Consider the following 26,441-nt stretch of genomic DNA (forward strand, 5'->3'; position numbering starts at 1 on the left):
GCTTGCTGAACCATCGAACCAAAATAAAGTAACTTGCAGTAGAACAACACCACACGTCCTTATCTGCTAGCTTTGCTTCTCCTCAGCTGGGACTTCTCGTGGGCACCAAAACTGAAATGAGCTGTAGGTAGCAATCAAAATACTGCCAAGGTTTTTCCCCTGCCTTTTTTCTGGATGAAGCAAACTTCTAACAGATTCTTTTTGCATATATTTATTGCACTCATTTACTGAGGATAGCAAGGGAGTTTATTCTCTGTGTGCCTTTTCAAATAAGTTTATCCCTTTAACCATTTTAACCTTTTCCTTCTTAAGGAGACCTTTAAAAATATTAATCAGCCTCATCTAAAACAGACAGACATTAAACAGAAAGCAAACTTTCCTTGATGACACGAGGACATCATTATGGATTAGTCATTGAGATAAATTCTGATACCCACAAGGGCTATGGAGGTGTTTACCCCAACACTAAATCAACCCACACTGCTCCATCTTGAGTTCTTATTACTGTCTTGATGTCTCTTTCTTCCCTGTCCAGCTGCCTGTCTCTCACAACCCGTTTCTCCACTTCTAGCATGCTATTTCTAATCTGTCGTGAACTGGGAAATCAGATAAGCCTATTTCCTAGAACTAAACGCCTGACATAAAGTTCCAAGAACAAAGTACATAAACTTCAGAGCACACTTGGCTATTAGTTAGGATGCTTGGGGCTCCAAATAATTGAAAATCCTGACTCATCATGATGTAAACAACTAGGAAATACAGTGTCTCACAGAACAAGGAAGTTCCAAGGAGGCTGGGGTTCAGGCACAATACTTCAGGCCTCCTGTTTTACTCCTGGATAAGTCTACCAGCTTTGCTTTCTTCCATGCTTGGCTTCGTCCTCCATTGCTGGCAATATGGCTGCAGTGGTTCCAGAAGCACATCCCAATATAGCAATGTGCCAAGGAAGGAGAGAGAACATCTCCTACACCTCTTTGAGAAGAAGCAAACCTTTGCCAGAGGCTCCCCAGCTGACTTCCCCCTCAGGGTCCAGAACTGCTCTTTCCTAAACCAACCAGTGATAAAGAGGACGGAACGATCAAGATTGACTTGGACTAATTAGCACCTGCTCTGGACAAAATTGGAATTCTCTTAGGAAAAAGAAGAATAAGAAGTAGACATTGGAAAGGCAACCAACAGTGTATGCTCCAAATTGAAATTATTGATCTGCTTAGGATTTTTTAAACAATTTTTGTAGATTTGCAATTGTGTCCATAATTAGTTCAGATTTGAAGCAGATCACTTTTAGAAAAGTAAGGTATTGTGTTAAAATCAAATGATTACAAGATATTTAGTGAAAAACTAACTTTGGGACTACATGCACCCATAAAAGGAGACAAAGTTTGGAGATTGCTTCTCTGTGAATATTATAGCACTTGAATGATTCAACCTAGAGTAAAAGATTACACAGTTTATTACAAGGACATAGAGGAAGGAGCTGTTGAGGGGGAGGAGTTGTAGAGATGACTGTGGCTTTTCCTGAGGGCAGACACCTCTCAAATGTCTATGCGGAAAAGCATTAAGGGACAGGAAGATCCCAGGAACCAATATTTCCTTCGTAGGGCACGTTAGGAAGGAAGCCTTAAGGCTTATACCACCACTCTTTAGGGTGTATGTAAGCAGTCATAGATAAATTAGACAAATTTGTTTATATCTTTTGCTTTTTTCTTGCAGTCCTGGAAAGTTTCTCCCTATGTGGGAAGCTCAAATGAGCATTTCTTCAATTAACAGAAGACTGCAGATGTAGGACTACTCTAAGTCAACTCATGGACCCTTCTCATTTTATAGTTTAAGCTTCCAGGAAGCTTAAACTTCTTTGACGTGGTCCCTGACTCTCCGCCCCCTCTCCAAGTGTGTTTGATATTCCTTCTCTTTGCTCCCTTAGCACTCTGTGGACACTTCCAACATCATATTTACCACACTGGATTACAATCTGTGATTTTTATTTGTCTTTTACCCTAAGTTCCAAATATCTTGACAAAAGAACCATGTTTTATTTATTTGTGTTTCCACAGAATCCTGGCATTTAATGATTACCTGTCACAAGGATGGATGAATGGATGGATAGAGAAACTAAGGAGAGCAAAGCCATCAAGATTTGTTCCAGCCCACTCAGGAAGTTAGCTGCACAGTTAGGATAGAACCCTAAGATTCCAGGGCTATTTTCCAATCCACAAATCTACTAGATCTAACCAGATGGGGTTTGGTTGGGGATTTTGTTTTTAAATAAATGTTTTAACACTATGCTAGGGCAGGTAGAGTATGGAGACGCTAGAAGCAAAAGGACTCTGAAGTCAGAACATCAGGATGTGCAGGGTTTTAAGAAGGGAGATGTGGTTCCAAAAAGATTTTTTATGAGAAATTAAGACTCTCAAGTCTCTTCTTCAAGGCACCATTGGTTACCAACTATTTAGAAGGCTGGGCCCTTAAGCCTGTCCCTTACCCCACCTCTACCTCCTGCCCCATCCCAATATGTACAAAGAGCAAGACGCTGTGAACATGGGATAACATCCACTAAAAGCCTCCATCATTCATTTAAGCTTTATGACTTCCCTGGAAACTCAACATCTTGAAGGACGAAAGTTTTCTATTGCAAAGTTCCAGTGTCACTTCAGATTTTAGTGAGATCATAGCACATGCTTTTCTTGGACTAGAATCAGGCAAAAAGTCTCAGTCAGTTACAGCCAGAACAGCCCTAAGGCTCATTATGGACTAAATGGTCACTTAAAGTAATGAAAGCCTGGAGAAGGGCTTATTCCTTTTTTTTTTTTAATTGAGGTATAATTGACATAAACATTATATTGGTTTCAGGTGTACAATATAATGATTCAGTATTTGTATATGTTGTGAAATGATCACTACCAATATTTCTAGTTAACATCCGGGACAGGGCTTGTTCTTGTTCCAGTTTCCATTTGACCAAAATTCTACTAGAGCCACATACCTGTTAGAACATTTATTCCTCATTGCAGAATGGAATTCTTGCTAGTCCCTGGGAAATGACCCATTATACTGAATGGTGGGCTTATTCCAGAAGGTAGATAAACTGCCTCCAAGACTGATGAAAGCATCCTTTTGCTTCACATTTCAGGACTCTTGTCAATTATCAGCACATCAAGCCCTGACTAGAAATGCCAATGTTTCAGATTTCACAAACTGCAGCAGACAATTTAACTGAAAACAATTTGGATAAATGAAATTTCACCATATAATTTGACCAAAAACGAAGTATTTATAGGTACTTAGTTTAAAAAGTAACTTGGCCAATAGGAAAATTGATAAAGTAATACTTATATGAAAATGAGTAACCACAATCACTGATTCTTTTAGTGTTGGTAGTTTTGCAATGTGTACCATATGGTGACTTTGTAGCTCTACGAATTTTAAGGATTTTTTTTTGATTACTGTAATCAGTTCCTATTTATTTATTTATTTATTTATTTATTTAGGTCAAAAAATTTTTTTTGCCAAATTTTTACTTATGCTCTTAGCTTCTTACAATGCTGAAAAGTTGGAAAAAAGAATTGTTTAACAACAGTGGAATAACCTTAGAGTAACATTGGTATAAAAGCAATATTATACAATACAAAACCAAATTTTAAAAATAGAAACATGCAAAAGGGGACATTATGAACACTCATATTTTTGCTTATCCCTTGACACTTTGAAACCTTGAGTTATTTCCTGCCAGGTTGTTTTAATGCACACATCTGCATACATACACAAACACCCCACCACATACATCTAACCCCTACAAACAGGATCCTGCTATAATAATGTTTCATATATATCAGCAGGCCACAAACTGTTGGATCTTTAGAGAAGATTAGAGAAAAACAAATTAGTAGTTATTATAAGGCCAAATAGTAGGGAAAAAATCTAATGTGTAGACACAAATGCTTAAAGCCATATAACGCGTTTTAAAACCATCCGTTATTAATAGTAATTACTAATAATTTTAAAATTCAGTTTCCACGATTCAGATTGCCCTATTGGCCAGTTTTCTTTGGATCATATTTTTAGTTCCTGTTTGCTTGTGGCCAAATCACTTTTGAACAAATTATTAGAAGGTACAATTTGATTTGAAGCTAGGCATTCTTCCCATGTCAAAGCTGCCAGAGATGTCCGCATCACTCACTTCCATCCCACTTGTTCTGAGGCTCACAGCCTCTGGGTGGCCATATTAGCGACACACCTGTGGGACTTGCTCCAGAAAGAATTTTAGGTGGCTTCCATAAATATGTTCAATAGAACAAAAATAAATGTAAAGCGAGTGGGGTGTAGGGCACAAAAGACCTCTCTAGTCTACATTTGCAACTTTTCTGTAAGCCTAAAATTAATTTAAAATAAAATGTTAAAGAAATATCCTGAAATATAAATATAAACATATTGGAGAGAAATCTTTCCCCCAAATTAAGAAAAATCAACTCCCTCCCCCTCCACACACAAAGATAGATAGTGAGAAGATGGGACCAACATGAAAATTAGTACGGAGGAGACAGGGTTTTACAATTACAATAGTTGAGCTGTGCCAAAGCAAAAAAGAAACATGATCCTTATAAGGATCATATTATCATCTGTAAAAAACATACCAGTTAAAGAGGAGAAACAAAAGTTTTCCTGCACTTAGGTCAAAGAGAAATCGTTCTGTGGGTTTTTCTAAAGTGAGGATGAAGTGCTGCAGGAGTTAACATTCTCAACAATACCCTAAATCTAAATAAAATAATGTCCTGTCAAAGCAGGAGTAGGAGCTGCCTGCGCTGTTTGTTTATTGGCTTCTTATTTCAGTCTTTTAAAAAGTGGAGGGGAGGCCCAGCCCATTCCAAGCAAAACCAGAAAGTAGCACAAACTATGTCTCTTATTTGCTTCCTCCTTGTAACTCTTTCCTCCCCTGACTTAGAAGAATATTGCCACCAGGCCTAAAGAAAGGAATGAAGCAATCAGCCCTGCATTCCTGAGGTCCAGCCTTGACTAGAGGAGGGGCTCAGGGTACAGTCCTGAAGAAGACTGAGGGCCTGGGAAGTGTGGACCCAGGAGCAGATGTAAACCCTAAAGAGGGCCAAATCCAGTGGAGCACAGGTGCCTCGTGTGAGCTCCAACTAGGAAAGAGAAAGAAAATCCCCCTTTCCTTTATTCACAGGACATTCCCTAGTGAGCCAAGAGTGGAGAGGGGGCCTGTTCCCACTTTAGATCACAGTGTTCTTGTGCCCTCTTGCCCCAAGAGATCTAATCCTCACTTGGTATTTACTTATTCTATAATGTGAAAGAGGTTAGAAACCAGAACTTCCCCTTAGGGAAGCTCCTAGAAGTCTATCCTGAAGTTTAGTGGGCTTGGGAGGGAGGCGGTATTGTCTGAGGACCCAAACTTCCAACCTTAAGACTTGGAGCCTAGCCCCCCTGAACACAGGTCTCCTAGCACAGCCGGTTCTCCCTGTCCTCGTCCCCTCTACCCCAACATCTGAATTATGCAGGGACCCTGTTCATGCAGGGTCCATTCTTACTGCAATTCTTCTCCAGTTTTTGCCCTTCTGATACTGAGTTCTCTTCACCTCGTGCCCCTCCGCATGTGCCCACCTCAAGCATGGCAACATGGCCTTCCTGTCCTGCACTGATCCTGGTTCTTTTCAGAGTGTAGGGTGCAGCTGCATGGGGAGGAAAAGGAAGTGAAAAGAAGAGTCTCAGCCGTAGCTGAGCTCAGCCATTGGCAAGTGAAGCAGGGACAGGAAATCCTACAGCTGCTGATAGCAAATCATGATGTCCACTTCCTCATAATTCAGATTCAGAAAGTTGAGGTTCCGAGTGACTTGTTCCAGATTACTCATTTATTTATTGTCAGTGTCAAGACTAGAGTTCAGCTTACACAGATATCACCCAATTGATGTAGCTGCTTCTACCATGCCACATAGAAACAGAAGGTGAACCTTGATCTTTCCAGAAATGCCCATGCTAATTGGAGTTTGGGGAAAATATCAGAAAAGGTTTACAATAAAACTATTTATAGATACTATGAAACTAACAGAAAAGTCCAAATTAATTTTTTCAAAAGTTTGCTTTATCCATATAAAATAATATTAATTAGGGGTATATTCACACAGAGCAAAACACTTTATAAATATCATTCACTAGTGTGAATATTGGTTACATATATTCATAGCAACAATTAAATAGATGGAATTTCACCACCAGTTTTGCCTTCCTTCCTGAAATTAGGCATTTGTTTGATAAACTTTGTCAACTGAAAATATTCTCTCTATATATGTCAAGTTGGTAAATGTTTTTTAGGACAAAGATTTTTTTCTATTTTAAAATTCAACCACAACACCTAAGTACAGACATCAGTTTCCAGAAGAGGAGCTACTTAAAAATACTGTATGGGGTCTATAAGCCATTTCATCAGTTATCTCCTTTGCCTAAGAAAGTAATCTGATACTAAGCAAATGATTTCATTAATCAGTCCAATTAAACAAAATGTTAGTTTCTGTATGGGACACAAAAATATGCTCCTGTCACAGAAGTAGCCATTGAGAGGGGAGGATTAGAAAAGTTCAGGGAGTTATCCTGAGAGACAAGGTAGAGTAGGGTAAGTGGGCAAGAAGAGTGCAAAGAGCTATGGGGATTCAAATGAAGAAGGAAACACAAATACTTGTTGGGGGAAAAAAAAAAACTGTGCTAGAAAAAGCACAGTGGAGGAAAAGCAGCTGTGGAGGTAGATAATTGAGACAAACCTTGAAGGATCAGAGAGATTGAAAACACAATCCTGAGCTTTGCTCCACAGCACAAACATTCAGAAAATGCAAATATTTAAGATAGCGATTTTTAAAAGATTGTGTGAAATATTTTCATTCCACTCCTTCCTTCTAAAAACACATCTCTTTCTACTGTGGTGACCTTATCCGAGGCACCAGGTCCCAGCCAGTGTGGGCAGATTTCCAATATGAACCTAGAGAGAATCCCACTTTTGTTTTGTGCCATAGACACGGCTTCCCCCTTTCTCCCCTCCCCGTAGCTCACATTAAATCTTCACTTGTGCTTGTACCAGGGATGGCATTACTTACAAGTTAATTCACTCATTCAACAAATATTTGTTGAACAACATCTGCTCTGTTTTCAGGCATTGCCAGGCACTAGAAATACAAGAGTAAATACAAATCACCAGGGAAATGCAAAATCACAACAACTTTTTCTGTGTGACTTATTTTGCTTAGCATAATAATCTCAAGATCCATCCATTTTGTTGCAAATGGCACTATTTCATCTTTTCTTATGGCAGAGTAGCATTCCATTGTATATATGTACCACATCTTCTTTATCCAATCATCTATCGAAGGACATTTTGGTTGTTTCCATGTCTTGGCCACCGTAAATAAAGCTGCAATAAACATCGGAGCCCATATATCTTTATGGATAAATGTTTTCAGATTTTTGGGTATATACCCTGGAGAGGGATTGCTGGGTCATATGGTAATACTATTCTTAATTTTTTGAGAAACTACGCGAAATAAGTCATACAGAAAAAGTCGAGAACCATATGATTTCACTGATATATGAGATATAAAACTGAAAACAACAAAGGAACAAGACAAACAAATAAAGAAACAAAACCTCACAGACACAGACAATAGTTTAGTGGTTACCAGATGGCTATTATCAAAAAAACAAACTATAACAATTGTCAGTGAATATATGGAGAAAACAGAACCCTTGTGCAGTACTGGTAGGACTATTAAAATGATGTAACTGCTATAGGAAACAATACGGAGAGGGTAAACGGGGTCAAATATATGGTGATGGAAGGAGAACTGACTGTAGGTGGTGAACACATAGTAATGTGAGACATAGATGATGTATTACAGAACTGTACACCTGAAATCTATGTAACTTTACTAACAGTTGTCACCCCAATAAACTTTAGTTTAAAAAAAGAAAGAAAACAATATGGAGTTTCCTCAAAAAAGTAAAAATAGAATTACCATATGAAATAGCAACCTCACTTTTGGGTATTTGTTCAACATAATTGAAACCAGAATCTCAAGGAGATATCTGCCCTTCCACTGCAGCATCATTCACAATAGCCAAGATACGGAAACAATGTAAATGTCCATGAAAGATGAATGAAGAAAGAAAATGTGGTATATACATACAATGGAATATTATTCAGCCTTTAAAGAGAAGGATGTCCTACAATATGCAACAACATGGATGAACTTGGAGGATGTCATGCTAAGTGAAATAAACCAGACACAGATAGACAAATACTGCATGATTCCACTTATATGAGGTATCTAAAAGAGTCAAATTCATAGAAACAGAGAATAGAATGGTGATTGCCAGGGTCTTGGGGGTGGGTGAAAAATGGGAGTTGCTGTTCAATGAGTATAAAATTTCAGTTATGCAAGTTGAAAAAGTTCTAATGATCTGCTCTAAGACATTGTACCTCTAATTGATAACACTGTATTATGCACTGAAAACTTTGTCAGGAGCATAGTTCTCATGTTAAGTGTTTTTACCATAATAAAAAAAAATTGAAGTTAAAGAAAAAAAGAAGGGTAAATACTCCTTTAAAAAAATAGGTACACACAAGAGAATCAAAGAACACGGAAACACAAAGGTAGCTATGGTCCCAGGGAAGATGAACTAGACCACCAGGGCAAGACATTCACTAGAGGTATTGCTGGAGCAAGTTAAGCTACCCAGGCTATACTCTCAGGCCCATTATTTTCTAAGTATTCCAAATTAGAACAATGTGTACTTTCTAATTGGCTAGTTTGACAGGCAAAAATTAGTGTGTTGTTTCCCCCCCAGGTCTGGCACAATATCAGAGACTCCTGGCACAAGTTCGTGTTCTACCAACTCCTGGCTGGTCCCCTTATGGGAACTGCTATCTTATATTTCACTGTTCAGGAGCATGCTCCAGGATATTCTTCAAAGGCAACTTCACAAGTCCAAGTTAAAACCAGAAAGTTCCCTATGGGCTTTCTCTTCTGTTGTGGCCCGAAGAGAAGACGTTTGGTAAGAAAGAAGTTAGTGGTCAAAGAAATGATCTCATCCTTTAAAGTACGACTGGCTCCAACAAGGAGTGTCTTTGTCCCCTGGAATCAAGATAGTGCAATACCCTATATCCAGTACAGTTCCTCCAGAATGCACATGATGACGCAGGTGCACACTCCTCCATAGAAACATCATTCCCTCCCAGGGACAATTATGTGAAAGGAAGGGTGAATAAGCCATGGTTTTCCCTGCACACTTTGTGATTAGTATGTTCACAGCTCAAGAAAAATCTGTCAATGGATCTACAGATTTGTTGGGCCTGATCTAGCCCCCACCTCCTTACCATAATGTGTTTCCTTACCAACACATTTAGTCACTCCCCTCATCTATGAATAAAAAGAAAAGATGTGACTGGGTGACACATAGCCACATTAGGATTTTGCAATCACACAAGGAAAACCAACAGCTAAATAGAATTAACAAAGGCTTTTATTTGCTGTGTTGTTTTTTAAAATCTTCATTGTGGTATAATTTGCATACCATAAAATTCACTTATTTTTAAGAACCAATTTAATGATTTTTACTAGATTTATAGTTGTGCAAAATGCACAAACTTCCTATCACCCCTAAAAGATTCCTAGTATCCATTTATAGTCAATCTCTTTTCCTATCCATTGTCTCCAAACAACCACTATTCTGTTTTCTGTCTGTCACAGTTGGCCTTTCCTAGAAATTTCACATAAATGGAATCATACAACATGTAGTTTGTTGCGTCTGGCTCCTTTCGCTTAGCAAAATGTTCTCAAGGCTCCTCAATGGTGTAGCATGTATCAGTACTTCTTTTTTTTTTTTTTTTTTTTTTTTTTTTTTTTTTTTTTTGTATCAGTGCTTCTTTACTTTCTATTACTGCAGAATATTTCATTACATGGATACATCACATTTCTTTTTTGCATTCACCAGTTGATAGATATTTGGATTTTCTCCAGTTTAGGGCTCTTACGAATAAACCTACTATGAACAGTCCATACATGTCTTTGTATAGACATGTGTTATCATTTCTCTTGGGTAGATACCTACAAATAGGATTGCTGTGTCATATGGCAAGTTTATGTTTAACTTTTTGAAAATGGCTAAACTATATTCCAAAGTGGCTGCACCATTTCACATTTCCAACCACAATTTATGAGTCATCCGTTTTCCTACATCCTCACTAATAGTTATTTTCTCCTTTTTATAATTATATTCTTTTTAGTGGGTTTATTTGCTTTTAAGGCTCAGATTTCTGTCACCCGTCAAGTCCCAGAAACCAACCTTGGCAGAGCATAAGACCTGGATCATAATTGGGAAAGGGTTTTGAGACTGTGTTAATTTAGAGAAGAATTTGCTTGTGGGAGATGGACAACTACACGCTTATCATTTTAACTAAAAGGGGGTAAAACAAGGCCAGACACCTCCACTGTCCAACCTTTATTGTCTACGGTAGGGAAACTAGTTCTTCTAAGGACAAAAAAGTTTCCTTTACATTAGACATTATCTCAGTTAATTAATTCTCATGCAAGAATTAATGAACACTTGAAAGCACCTACAATGAGGGGAAAAGGGTATTTCCCACATACTACATGAAATGAGAGTTAATTTAACTTAAATATTTTTTGACTATTTGTTATGAACAGAACATCATTTTGGGAGATAGAAGAGTAAACCAAAATCCTTGGTTAAAGTTTAAAATCTGCTCACTCTGGTATGTGGAACTGAGGGAAAGGATGTAGGAAGGGGAGTGGATTGTACCACTGCCCTTCTTTCATAAAAATTACCTTAGCACGTGTCTAAGTAGTGAGTGTGTCAGCATGCAAAGGGGGAAGGAGTTGAGTAAAGGCTTGAAAAAATGATTTGGAGGGTTCGTGACCATAACCCCAAAGTCAGCCTGTACATATACATATTACTAATTCTGAGAGTTTTGAACCGCCTTCATATTAAGAAACTTCTAAGTAGATCCATTTTAGGATTCATTGCCCATGACTTTAAAGCTATTTTAGGGTTTGTCAAGATCTTCTGCAGTCAGCTGGGAAGGGCTGGGAGAAGAAAAACCTGAAAAATAAGACAGACTTGTGAATATGTATTACAGGTTTGTCTTGTGCAGGTGGAGGAGGGATTCAATGGGCTTCTCCATTCCTTACACAATAGCATTTCCCACAATCCCTGCGTGGTGAGCCAGCAATGTGTTAGAATTGTCTGAATTCTGACCAGCCAGCAAGAGCCACTTGTGGGCATCTCCCAACTCCACATTCAGAGAGGTCTAGAACCAGCAAACACGCAGAATCAGGCCATCCCCCTCACCACCCTCCTCAGAACCGGTGGTTAAACATTTACCACCACACACCACTGCAGTGAGCTGCTCACACTCTCTAGTCCAGCGATCTGGGTGATCCTCCTTTGAGCACAAGGACGAGTCCTGAGGGTTACCTTGGGAGGCACCTGCAACAAACACTACAGAAGACTCAAATGGTTTAACAAGTAGAATACAAAGGCCAGGTACATTTACACGTACCAGGTGGGAGGGGGGTGGCCACTGGGAATTAAGCTCACAATCTTGTAAGACGTATAACACAACTTTATAAATAACTATGACAGGAGACAGAAGGTGTCCAGAGGCATGACATGCAAACTGGAGGTGACTCAGAGGAGGGCGAGGCTGGGCACATGACACATTCCAGTGCAGGGCTTCTCAAGCTGAGAAATGTCTGGGTTGCTACCAATTTTGAACATGAAGAAAGGCCAAGCAAGGTTATAAAAACTGGTAATATTTTAAATGTTTTCACTAAACAATTCCTCTGTTTAACACATGTACACACAAAATACAATGCCATATAATCACACTATTCATAAAAACATTATAGAAGTTATTAAAATATTAATCTACTGCAAGACAGGGGTGTATGGCTTAAATTAATAGTTGTCTAATGAACATCTCCTTTGAGAACTGTTAGAGAATCTCAGTGACAACCTGTTAAACCTCACTGGCAGTGAAAATCTAAACCTAAGGACCATCGGGACAGGAAGTCCTAGCCCCCACCCCCACCCCCAGAGAATTTCTTAACATGCTCATGCTCAAGATTATAGCAAAATCTTCATGAATTCCAAGCAGGACTTGTCTGTCATCTATAGAAAGAAGCATTTATCCAGTAGAACTGGGAAATTTTAATTCTGCATAGGTGAATTACTCTAATAACTGAAGTTTATCTCCTTCAAGTGCCTAAACAATTTTCACTATACTTAATGGGAAATTTTGCACAGCCTTCTACTATGAGTTTTTGAAAGCAACATCATCTACTCTTGACAATTCAGGAGTGATGGTAATATCTGCTCTCATTGTAGTACATGGTGATTGACAATACAGTTTTGCCCTTTTAAGGTTTTTCTGCTGCCCTTTCGGTGCTGGAGTCACTTCCTGCCGTGGTTTGACACATCTGCCCCTTGAAGTGTGGCTTTTTACTGGTTGGCAGTTACTCTACACATGGGTCTGCTGCAGTTGGGGGAAACAGTTAAGCAGCTTGTTTACATTTGTTATAGAGAGTCTGTGAAGTGAGAAAGGAGCTTGTGACATCTGACCCTAAGGGGACTCCATAATCTGACTTTGCACTGACTTGGAGGGTTCAGCTGTATTTTAGAGCTAATTGTTGGTGCTGGAAATCTGGCATCAATATGAGGAGTCTTTAATATACTATTATGGCTGAACTGTGTTCTGCATCCAAGTTTACATACTGAAATCCTAACCCCCAACACCTCAGAAAGTGATTGCATTTGGAGTAGGGTCTTTAAGGAAATAATTAAATTAAAACGAGTCATTAGAAAGGGCTCTAATCCAATGTGACTGGTATGTTTATAAAAAGAGATCAGGGCACAGACACACACAAAGGGAGGCCATGGAAGACACAGGGAAAAGAGGGCCATCTACAAGCTAACGGAAGCGGTTGTAAGAAGCCAACCCTGATGACGCCTTGATTTTGCACTTCTAGCCTCCACAATTGTTCGAAAATAAATTCCTGTTGTTTAAGCTTCAGTTGGTGCTCTTTGTATGGCAGCCTTAGCAAATTAAGACACTTGCCAAGCAGTTTTTGTTCCCGTGGTGTAGTGTCCTGATGTTACATCTGAACAGAGAACAACAGTAAGAACGTCCTGAAGGCTCCCCTCACTAAGTCCAGGTTTCAGGACAATTCTTACTTACGCTGTCGGTAAATTACTGCTAACATAATTAAGGTTTTCCATGTAGTGCAGTGTCAACTCATTTAGGAGAAAGGAAAAGATGACTGCACACTGCAAGTGGAAAGAGAAATAAGCTTCTATGTATGAAAGAATAATAATGGATTTAAAGGGGGAAAATGTTTCATCTACAGGAAGATGGATTCTGAGCTGTTAGTTAAAATTAAAGAAAGCACCAGGAGTCACTGTCAACTCTTTCCTAAGTAATATATCAGTCTAGTTAGCTACTAATACTCCCTTCTCCTCCCCAAAGAGAGTCATAAGCTGGGAACTTTTATACACAAAATGTTTTTTAAAGGCATAAAAGTAAATCATTAGGGTAACCTCCGACAAAAACCACAGTAAAAGATGAATGAATGTGTGAAATTCTGATTTCAATAATTTGAGAAAGACATTAAAGAACAAGAAAATGCAAGGAAAAAGGAGAATAAAAATTCAAAGACTGAAAAAAAGGACTCAGGAATGCGGAGAGATGGAACTAGGAAAACGGGAGTGAGAAGGAATAGAATTACAGTTTTTGAATTAAGAATATGATGTCTGGGTGCACAGAAGCTGTTTCTCCAAACCCTAGAGGGCTAGACCAAATCAAATCCATTGAAGTTGTTTGAAAAGTGTTGTTTTAGGATAAATAAAGGCAATCACTCTTTGACAAATGTCGTCCAGGAGACCCTGCTCGCTGCGCCAGTGTCGTGCGGGGCGGCTGTGGGTCTCTGCTCCCGTTCCCCACATAAGAATGCAGGATATGGCTAGGCCAAAAAGGAACACCCACGGAGCCATAGATAAGGGAGTCATACCACTATAGTCTCATGGAGGCTGGATCCACACGACCTGCAACCTGCAGTCTCCTTCTCTGCCTGCCAACCGACCAACTGACCAACCAACGCAGCCGCGGCAGCTATATCAGGGGCCAATGGCTCACTGGTTACAGGCTGACAGCCAACTAGCCACAGCTGATGGCCATCCAATCACAGTGATGGCCATTTACTACCCGAGTGAGCACCTTTCCACGTGAAACTGCACTCCTGGCTCTGTCCCCACAACAAATAAGTAAATGACAATATTCTCCTTTCTCCCAATTGGTATAAGAGTACATAGATTTGAAGCAGATTTGTATCAACATATGGGTGGTTGGATAATATTAATGGAAACTGTGGATGTGTGGGACATTCCTAATCAACCAAGACTGAATCCAGGGGGAGCAAACCCGCTCACCCAACATTGATCCCTGAGCCGCTGTCTGAGATAGAACTGCTCTGTGCTCACAGGGCACAAAACAAACACACCCCAGAAATCTGAGCAGGGGAAGGGACACACAGAACATGAAGTTCCATGTCTTAACATACCTTCAAGGGGACTTTATTTTTTATTTCTTTACTAATGCTAAAATTTTCCTGTCTTCTTAGAAGTGGTGGCTGTCTCTAAGAATGAATGAATGAATAAATAATAAATAGCAAAAATATGTTTCTAAAAATATGTTCCTAGGTATTAAAGTAGAAAAAACTGCAACCAACTTGGAGCCATATGCAATTATCTCCTATTGAAAAACACTATCCTTGTTTGCACATCATACCTGGCAGGTAGATAGTTCTACCTTGCTCAGAACTGTTATCTCTGGGCTCAGCGATTTTCCTTGTAGACTTACTCCAAAAAAGCGAACAGGTCCAGACTTGGCGCTGCTGAGCCCTGGGGCAACGAGCTGATATAAACACATTAGCTCTAAACCTGAGCACCTGCAAGCAAGGGCACATGGCCTGGCGGAGCTGCTAACAGGTCAGATTCCAAAAAAACCTGACAGACTGGAAAAGCATCACAGGTGAACATGACTGGGTGTCTATAAATTGACCACTTAACCTCACCTGATTTGACATCTCTGGTGACCAGAGTGGCAGGAACTTTGGCCATGTTTCTCACCTACTCTGAGCTCTAATTAAAGTTTGCTAAGAGCTTTATGACCTGCCCAGACAACTACTCAGTCACAGTGCTGCTGTTATTATTTTGTTGTTGTTAGTGTTCCTGTTTTATAATAATGATTCAGAGCATAATTGACTCTGAGGGTTCTGTTGTTGTTCGTTGGAGGGGGTGGGAGTCTTTATCCATAACGTACCCTTCCTCCCTCCTGACAATGATGCAGGCAGTGGATGCAGCAGGGAAGATGGACACGCACTGAAATCTCCATCTCCTCTCCTTCAGCCTCCTCTGACCAGTGGAATGGGGTGAATAGCAGCAGTGAGGGGTGGAGGTACTGTCTCTGAGCTATGTGTCCTCCATGTGTATGCATGGGTTAGCATGGGAATCAAGACAACTTTTTAGCGCAGATTTTATAGCTTGAGACTTGAGTGACAGAAGGAAACAATTGGCCAGGATTTGAAGCTAGACATTCAACTTTCTGATTCATTTTATTCAGAACCTGAAAGACACACCCACAAGCACACCCACACACTCAGTGCCAAACACCACCATCCTTGTTTGGCTATCAGACAATGCATTCTATAAACCAGCTTGGGGTGAAAATTACAAACTTTGACCTATTCAAATCTCAGTCTTAAGCCAATAAAACACAAAATCTGCATTTGGAGGAAACTTAAAAGTCTATCAAGTCCAGATTTCTACACAACATCTGAACTCCCTTAATAACGTTACCAATAAATGGTCATACATGGAAACAACCAAAATGTCCTTCGATAGATGAATGGATAAAGAAGTTGTGGTATACGTACACAATGGAATACTATTCGGCGGTAAGAAAAGTTGAAATAGGACCATTTGTAACAACATGGATGGATCTTGAGATTATAATGCTAAGCGAAATACGTCAGACAGAAAAAGCAGAAAACCATATGATTTCACTGATATGTGGTATATAAACCAAAAACAACAAAAGAACAAGACAAACAAATGAGAAACAAAACTCATAGACACAGACAATCATTTAGTGGTTACCAGGGGGTTAGGGGGTGGGGGGGTGGGAGATGAGGGTAAAGGGAATCAAATATATGGTGATGGAAGGAGAACTGACTCTGGGTGGTGAACACACAATAGGATTTCTAGATGATGTATTACAGAATTATACACCTGAAATCTATGTAACTTACCAACAATGTCATCCCAATAAACTTTATTTAAAAAATAATAACAAATGGTCATGTACCGCCTTCATCTGAATACCTCAAGATAGGAGATAGATTTATTTATTCTGAAAACTAATGAAGCATCAGCATCAGAGCTTCTCACTTACAAGGGGTTCTTCTGAATGCTGTATTTAACTTTGTATTCATCATTTGTATTTTTTTCTTAAAGAGGGACCCTAGCACATATGAGCTTCCGGTCTCATAAACCCTGAGGTGGGCACAATAACGCCAAAGCACTTCCTTACATGAAACATAAAAACCTGCCTCCCTGCTGGTATGCCCAAATGTCAGAAACGTGTTTTTCGTTAATACAGTAATATTGCTGGGATTGGGTGCATTCATTGAGTGAACAGAGTATTTAAGAAGGTTATCTTCAAGTCCTACATTTAGATTGAACTCCAATTGCTCTTTTTTGCCTCAGTACCTTTACTGAGGTTTTTCCCTCTTCCTGGGTGAAGCTCTCACCCCATCTGTCTGATTAACTTCTACTTTGTTTTCACATCTCAGCTCAGACCTCCTCAAGAACGCCCCTCCCTAACTTTCCTGCCCAGGTCAAATCCTCTTCTATATAGTGTCATCACTCCATGCTTCTCATATTTGCATGTTTATTCTTTGATTACTCTCAAACTCCCCCACCAAACTGAAAATGAATGAGGCTTGGACCTTACCCTCTTTTTCTACTTCTGCAACCCCAAGCTCAGCATAGCTCCTAGCACAATACAGGTTTGTAGACTGAATCAATAATGAACACGTGAAGAGGGTTAAAAGGAGTTGGTTGGTAAGAAAAATGTCCTCTGGATTTAAGTTAACCATAAATTTAATAAGAACTAAAACATCATTATAAGGAATTACATTTTAGCTCATTATAATGTACACTTTCTGACAATTATTTGCTGTCTAACATTGAAACAGTCTATCTTAAAAAGTAGAGTATGTCCCGCAGAACTATGTGTTTACTACTGAGGATGGTGAAGAGGGAAATTCTAGAAAGTGTAAAGTTGAACTAAGATTCTCTAGATCAGTTAAGATTTGTCTCAACTAGAAATCTGGTAAGTCTACAGTCACTGTCATATAGCTTTTATTAATGGCATTTATGCTGATTTGCATGTATGTGGATATGGTGCTATTTTTAACAATGAAGACATTATATAAAATTAAATTGTTTCTGTTAGAAATTTATGTTCAATATAGATAGAAACCAACATGTAAGAGTAAGTATATGTAGGCAAATAAAAACATGACCATGGTAATAACTTAATTCAAGAATGAATAAAGATTCTTCCAAGATAGAGTAAGAGGGGTTGAATTTAACCTCCCACCTGTAACAACTAGAAAACCAAACAAATGAAACAAATGGTTTTCAAAAAAATCTTAAAACAAGCAACGCAGGACTGTAATCCCTGAGAGCAGGGAAACAATGGTGGTGGCCCCAGCAACTGAACCAGCCTATTTCCTAGAGGCCATTTCCAGGCTGCAACACAGGAAAGGGGAACCCACAGAAAACCTGCAGTGTTGCTGGGTGGAAAAGCCAAAGATCAGAGTTCAGAGAGATCATGGGGACTAGAATTTATAGAACCAAGTGCCCAAGAGGAGGGATCTGCACAGAGAGAGAAATTTAAAGACAGGTCCTTTCAAGTCTTTGGCTGATTGTTAATCTACACATACATGAAAAGAAATTACCCAGGGCTGGAGAAGAACCATGAGAATGAACAAGCAAAAAAGTTTTTGGAATTTATACAGGTCTGGGAATAGTTCATGTTCTTTTTAGTGGAAAGACCTCTTATTGCAAAGGACATCTGATAGACAGGAGTTGGCAAACCACAACCCACAGGGCCAAATCGGCCCACAGACTTATTTTGAACAGCTTGCAAACTAAATAAGACTTTTACACTTTTAAGGTTTGTAGAAGCACATAAAGAAAAAATATGCAACAGAGATTATATATGGCCTTCAAAGCCTAAAATATTTACTATGTGGCCCCTTACCAAAAAAAGTTTGCCAATCCCTCCCTGAAATAGTGTTGAAAAAGTTGTCAGCTCAGTAGTGGAAATAAATTAACCCTAAGCTAAAGGCTTCTCTGAACTCACTAACCAAACTTAAAAGCAATCCTCAAAAGAATCCTACAAATTCCAGTAACTTAGCTAGCAATGAACAAAATATAACACTATTTAATGAAATACAACAAAATCCAGTGCCACAAAACATTGAAATTTACATCAGGCAGTCAATAAAAAAAATTTTTCAGACTTGCAAAGAAACAAGAAAATATTACTCTGTGTTATTTAACTATTACTGTATAACAAAACTACCCTCAAACTTGGATAGCTTTAAACAACAGTCTTTGTTATATCTTATGGCTTCTGTGAATCAGGAATTCTGACAGAGCATAGTAGGGAATGTTTTTTTTCTGCTTCATAATGTTGGGGCCGTAGCTGGAAGACTAGAAGTCTGGGGGCTGGAATTTTCTGAAGGCTCATTCATTTACATAGTTGGCCACCATTTGTTAAGAAAGAGTTAACAGGCAGGTCTGGTTGCTTATTCCTTACAAGAGAAGCTAGAACCATGAGTGAGGCCTTTGCCAACCAGTGGGAATATGGACCTTGGATGTCAGAGACTGATGATTTAGTTGCATATACCTGGATCAATGGGCTGTGCTACATCAGCTTGTCAAGTTGCTTTGCACAAATACCAAAATCAATGATGTGCACCTGATTTCATTGTTAGACTCATGAGTTTCAATTGCCATAGCTGGTTGCATAGCAAGATTTGCTTATGTGACCAGCATACCAAAAAGCCTCGGACCTGGGACCTCAACAGGACTCCCTAGGTAGAGACATTTCACACGTTCCCGTAGTTCACTGCTAGAGAGAAAGCACATCCATGTGGCCTCTGAGGAAGGACTCTGAAGCCTGTGCTGGACCTCACTGGACTCTGTCCAATGAAAATCTCTTTCCTACTGTTGTGCTCTGTATCTTTCACTGTAATAGACTTTACCTGCGAATATAACCTCTGTTGAGTCTTGTGAGTCCTTCTGGACACTCACTGAACTTGGGTGGTCTTGGGACCCTCAAAAGACCATGAAAATACTAGTCAAAAGAAAGCTAGGTGTATAAGTTATTCATTGTTGTATAATAAAGTAGCCCAAAAGAAGCAGTTTAAAACAACAAATATTTATTTCATGTGTGTTGGGAATCTGGGGTGGCTTAGCTGGGTGCTTTTATTCAAGGTGTCTCACAGTCTAGATGCCAGGCCTGGCTGGGGTCTCGAGGATCTGCATCCAGGCCCTGTACTGGTGGTTGCCAGGAGGCTCCGGCTCCTAGCCACCTTGGTTCTCCACAGGGCTGCTCATGATGTGACGCCCCCCCAAGGAAGTCATCCGAGAAGAGAGAGGGGTCCTATGACAGAAGTCTCAGTCTTTTATAATCTAATCTCAGAAGTGAAATGACTTCCCTTTCACCATATTTTATTAGTTACACAGACTGATTTTGGTACAACGTGAGAGAGGACTACACAAGGGTGTATATACCAGGAGGTGGGAATCACTGGGGACCATCTTGGATAGCTATGTGTGGGGACAGAGTCCCAGAGAGCAGTTTCCAGGCTCTCGGCCTCACGTGGAAAGGTGCTGGCTCGGGTAGTAGATGGCTGTCAGCTGTGGCTAATTGACCATCGGCTGCCACCAGTTAGCCATTAGCCACTGATATAACTGCCACTGCTGCGTTGGTTGGTCGGTGGGTTTGTTGGCAGGCAGAGAAACAGACAGCAGGTTGCAGATCGTGTGGATCCAGCCTCCAGTAAGACAATAGTGGTATGACTTCCCTATCTATGGCTCCGTGGGTGTTCCTTTTTGACCTAGCCATATCCTGCGTTCTTGTGTGGGGAGCGGGACCAGAGTCCCCGCAGGCCACCTCGCATGACACTATGTTAACATCAGACAAAGTAGATTCCAGAAAAAGGAATATTATCAGGGACAAAGAGAGATTTCATAACAGTAAAGGAGTCAATTCCTCAAGAAAATGAAAAATCCTAAATCTGTACTGAGCTTCATGCCTAATGCTAAGACTCAAATACATGTTTTTTCTATGTGTGTGTATCGTTGTAAACATTTTATTTAGGGGACATTTGGCATATTTCTAAGTCTACCTATGCTTCACCATCTTCCTTGTAGTTGTCCTCATCAACATCAAGGGAATCCAAAATCCAATCATTCTTTAGGAGATGTTATAAAAATAAAAAATTATTTGTAAATAGTTCTGCTTTAAATAAAGCTCAGTGGGAAAAATTCATCCAGGTGTTAAGAAAGGGCACGGGGATTTCAAGAAGTCAGAGTTTGGCGAGGCAAGCAGGAAATCATAACCACAAACAAGCAACAAGGTCAAGGCAGCAGAAGGTGATGGTGAGGCAATGGGTATTTTAAATGGTTGATAAGCCAGCAAAATTTGACACTGATGATGTCTGGAAAGTGGGGAGAAAGCACTGGAAATTTCAGTAACCAGGTCATGAACATGTGAGGCTGAAACTGTGTCTTGTTCACCAATGACATGTTGATGCTTAGCAGTGTGCTAGGCACATAAATAAATTAACACAAAATGTTTATCTCTTTATGTAAAAAAAAAAAAAAAAATCTGTAATGGGCAGGCCGGTCAAAATGGACCAACAGCTTTAAAGGCATCATTTGCATAAGGACTCCAGAATACAGACTTTTGTATTTCAAGACCAGTTTATCTGCTCTGTTCCTAAATTCTAACAGCTGTGTTAAGAAGAAAAGAAAGATCTAGAAGGCAATTATGTACGAGAATTAAAATGGGCAATTTTCAGAATTTCCCCTTGTATTTAAGACTCTTCATGATCTGGCTTCTACTTACTTTTCTAGATTTCTCTATCAGTCTACCTTCTGGAAATTTGTCATTGCAGTCAAATTGACCAAATACTATATTTTCTTGATTTATTTTGTACATTTCTCCCCACTTTTTACTATCTCTGAAATCACGGGGTGTTTTATAATCACTGCATTTTGACTGACCCTCCTTTGAACATGTCCTATATTTTCTTCTGTCAGAGATTTGGCTAAAGGCATTTTTTTTTCTCTTTTACATCAGTTAAAATCCAACCGATCTTCCCAGACCCAATTTAAATCCCCTAAAAAACATTCCTCATCAGCCTTTCTAAAAGTTAATTTACTTTCTTTTGACCTACAGTGGTACTAAAATCGAAGTTTATATATTCTGTACTACTTAATATTGTAGTTATTTGTGTCTCTGTCTTATTTTTCTTTCCAGATCACAATAAGCATCCAGAGGGCAAAAACTATGTCTCTTACAACCTTGCCTTTTGCATAGTAGTACGCATTTTCCTCATTTTAATGATCAATAAATATTACTTCAGTGAATGAAGAAATAAGTCAATAACTAAACACAATTACTCTTAAAGAATACAACTTACTACAAAAGGATAGGAACAATAACAATATGAGATGTGCGTGGTACATGGTTAAACAGAAAAAAACAGCAAGCTGCAGACAGTATGTGTAGAATGGCTTTATTTTTGCTAAATCAACAATAAAAAAATTCCTCCCTACCATATAGGATATTAATATTTGAATATACATCGAATGTTGTTTGGAAGAACACATGCCTAATGGTTAATATCAATTATCTCTGAAAAGTGGGATTGAGGTGATGAAATTATGAAAATTCATGATAGATTTTCCATTTTTAGTAGTTGATGTCACACACACACGTACACACACACACACATGTTATTTGGCTTTGGATTTAAAAACATCAACAAAATATTTAAATTCATTTTGCAATGAAAATTGGGGTGGGGGGAAGGAAAGGGCTGGCTATCTTTCAAGTGAAGGGAAAAAGAAAGAGAAAGCCCAAAATTCAATACAGAGAATGTTGTGAGTTATGAGATATGACAACCAAGAGATAAGGTTAATTCAGAAAACAATAGAAGAAAACAAATAGTTTTCAGAGCCCAGATGTAACAGAATTCTGGGGCCTTGTAAATTGGTTGATTTACAACCCACTATTACACAAACAAAGTGGAAAGTTCAGGGCAGTTAGCCAGAGTAGGGAAGTAAGTTATTTTAACAAAAAGCCTCTTGTTTGTGTTAAGGTTTAACTGAAGCAAATTCCTACTCAAGAGACATCTCTCAAATGTGTTGCCTCAAAAAAGTGACCCCATCAGAGCCGTAATTGCAGGTAGAGAAAATTGTACATTTATCATGTAATCCCATGACACCACCGATGTTAACGAAACACACTGGAATAGTGAGATATTTGTATCTTTACCATTAATAACAGCTGTTTAACTTTTTTATTTTTTATTTTGTTTTATTTTAACTGCTAACCATTGGCCAGGCACTGTGCCAAATGTCTTATATGTTTTATTTTATTAGTGACTCCTAACAACCTTATGATAGTACTAACCCATTTCACAGATGGGGAAACTGCGGCCTAGAAAAGTTAAGCAAGTAATGGAGTCAGGATTTGAATTAATTGATGCCAAATCCTTTCATTTTTGCCTCTCCACATATGTATCTGTCACATAACCACACCTATTATTGCTAGACATCCCATTATTCCTTATTTCACCTTTTCTTGCCCCACTGTTGTGTGAAGCTATGTCCTAACTGCCCATATTTATGCCAATATAACACAAGAATCACCATTACACATCTCAGATCATTTCTTCCATCTACTCAGCTTCTTATTTTTATTAAAAACATAAAGGATATTCTGCTGGAGGGCAGATATTCCCAGATATTACTTTTTTCCTTTACTAACTTGTTGTATCTCCACCTCTCTTTAATCCACCTATTTTCTTTTTGAACAGTAATACTTTCTGCTTTATTCAGTGTAGAAAGAGAAAGAAGTTTGTAAGTCATTGCATAAAGCAATATAGGTTCACAATCCTTTATCCACCAATTTTGAAGTCCAAAGAGGTTTAATAAATGAAAGACTTTTTATAACTCATTTGGCATCAAAGCTTGACCAGACCTGAACTCATTTGGCAACAAAACCTGCTCTGAACTGACTTGAGGCTATTTAATCTTCATTGATCACAGTCAGTGTGAATGCTCATACATTTCACTGCTGAAATACCAATTTGTTTTATTAAGGGTGCTACACAGACTTTACTCAGGGTTTTATGTATGATATGATATATTTACCTTATTACCTATCCGATATCAAAAAAGCCCTAAATTACAAAACACTTCTGGACCCCAAAGGTTTCAGATAAGTGATTTCATATATCTAATTCCTTTCTTTTACCCATCTCTGCCTTTCTTTCATCTGTCACTTGGTTTTCTGGTATTCAGACGTGCTTTCCCAACTTTAGGTGCAAAACCATAGTATTTGAACATCCATTAAATCTGGCACTTCGGAAATTTAAAAATTGCCACAGAATTATCATTCATTAAGTGAAAGTTTCCATGATAGGTGCCTCAGTCATGAAATAAGTCTAAGGGCCAAGGACAGATTTCCGAGTGAAGGGGAAGGCAAAGCATTCCTGCTTAAGGGACTTCCTTGCTTTTCTGTGGTAAATCAGTTGCTATGACAGTAGACTCACTCAGAGCACATGTACTTAAGTGCTTAAAATAGTCAGAGTGCTTTTCCCTAGTGAATCAGATTCTGCAAGGAATCACTAGGTCTTACAGTATTTATACATGATCATTGCCTCAGCAATCAATAACTAGAATTATACAGTAGGGTTGAAAATTTTCTATTTCTTACAGTTTTTAAATTTTAGCAGGGAAAATAAAGGAAATGCCTTGGTGTCTAACATATACAGGATATGTGCCTGTGATTTTGAAAGCCTTTCATATGGTTCAAGTTGAAGTAATTTTGATTTGAAGTCTATACTTTAAAAGCAGTAATTAATTTTTATAAGATCTGTGTGGCATAAATGAATGCAATATGCCCATCTACCGAGGACTGCTTAAAGATGTCAAGTATATTTCTACCAAATTTTTCATTCAGAAATAAAATTGAAGACCTCAGGCTCTTTGCTGAGTAATCGCTATGCAATATGACTCCTTTTCTCTATGTACCAAGCTATGCTTGATGATTCTCAAGGTCTGTCCTTTTGTCTTCACAGAATATTGGGCAAGCAGTGGGGTTGAGGACCTAAAGAATGCATGAGAAGGGCAATGGCTCCCTCAGCAAATGGGGGAGGGGATGTGCCAGTTGGGCTCCTTGTGGGTTAGCAATAGCTTTCTGAGTTGCCATCCTTGTTAACAAGCATCCAGGCCCCAGCTCCCTAAGCTGCCCTTTCCCAAGCAGTCCAGACTGCTCTCACTCCCAAGTCCTGCAGTTTCCCTCATCAGCCATTCTTGTGCACAGACCTCGCTCTGCTGCCAAAAGCAATAAATGGCCTGTCAGACTTGATGTGCACTGGGCTATTACCAAACGGGAACAGAAAGCCAGAAAATTTCCTCTCCATGAGGTACCAGGGCTATTTCAGAGAGCAGAAGTGCCAGATTCATCCTTTAGTAACAGTCCTTAAAGGGTAATTGGAGAGTGCAAAGAAAAACCCTTAAGAAAATCTGAAGTAATACACTGTAGTTAGGGAATTCTGAAAAGAGAGAATGGCTACAGACTTTTCTACTTCTCCTCTCTCCTTTTAAACAGCTGCACAGCATGTTTAAGTGCTAAGCACATATTTCACTACATGGGAACTTCATTCAAGTCTCTCGTCCTGTAACACTTATTCGTGTATTATCCTACTTTCACTTAACCTTCCTGTCTCTTTTCTCAGTACATATAGCTATAAGGGTACAGGAAACGCATCAGCACATATTACCCACGGAGCCAGCACCCTGCCTACTAAGCGTGGGCAGAAGCCAGTGAATGCTGCAGGCGTGGCTTGGCTTCAGGGAGTTACATTCTGGGGACCTGAGAGAGCCTGAGAGGCAAAGCCCTTATAAGCAAGTCACTTATGTAGGGCCGCTTTGAAAGTTTGGCATGTGCTGGCAAAAAATAAGGATACAGTTGGTCTACATTAGATATTCAGGATCACGTATCAAGATGAAATCCTATAATAAACTTTGGCATGACTCCAAATTTAAATTATGGGGGATAAATGTTCTTGGCATTATACTGGAGTTTTTTTGGAATAAAAGTGCTATAAAAGAAGACTCTAAGGCATTGTCTAAAATAATACTAAAACCACTGGTTGAAAAATTAAAATCTTTTAAAATTCTTAATAAAAATATGTTATTTCGCTCTATTCTTCGAATGGCGTTTAGCCAAAGATATTTGTCAAGTAACTAGTCATTTAAGTGAAAGCGATTGCCCCAGTTGCTCATTTATGCAGTGATTATGTACGGGTGGCAAGTAGGGATTGCATCCTGTCTATCTTCCAGGGCCTAATTTTTATTGGTAATCCTCATTCTTTCCTCCACTTCCTGGGATCTACATATCCTCTCACTTCTCGGTCAGCCTGTACTCACATCATCTCTGAGGAGACACCATAGCCTCTCCCTGTGAGCTTCTATTTGATTAACTTCACTGCCAGGAGATGAAGATTTACTAGGTCTATTTTGAAACTCTAGGCCCATTTTTTTGTTCTCTGCTCAGAAGTTACTAACATGTACCCTTATTGCTCCACTACAATAAAACGTCTTTGTCCCAAGCCAGCCCACATTCTGCCAAAAAAGTATTTTCTAATATAGGAAATCAGATCCACTAAAATATCTGGCTCTGTTTTCAATGCTCCTGTGGGCACAGGTTAAATACTTTTGTTAATGTGGTTGTCAAGAAATTGTGTTTGGCACCTGACTGAGAAACAGGTGTCAAGATCTACAGCTGTAGCCCGAGACCAAGATTAGTGGGGCCAAAAAGTTCAACATCCAATTAAGGATCCACCAGTCTTCCAGTTCCTAAGTGAGACTGAGAAAGATAAATAGATTTGGAAAACTGCTTGGACGCTCCTTGTGAAAAACCACATCAGCCCGTTTTAATTATTTATAACAAATAAATTTAAATCTAAATGGATCTCAAGCTAGCACGGAAA

Source organism: Rhinolophus ferrumequinum, chromosome 8, assembly GCF_004115265.2.
Source record: "Rhinolophus ferrumequinum isolate MPI-CBG mRhiFer1 chromosome 8, mRhiFer1_v1.p, whole genome shotgun sequence".
In the NCBI taxonomy this organism is placed as follows: Eukaryota; Metazoa; Chordata; class Mammalia; order Chiroptera; family Rhinolophidae; genus Rhinolophus; species Rhinolophus ferrumequinum.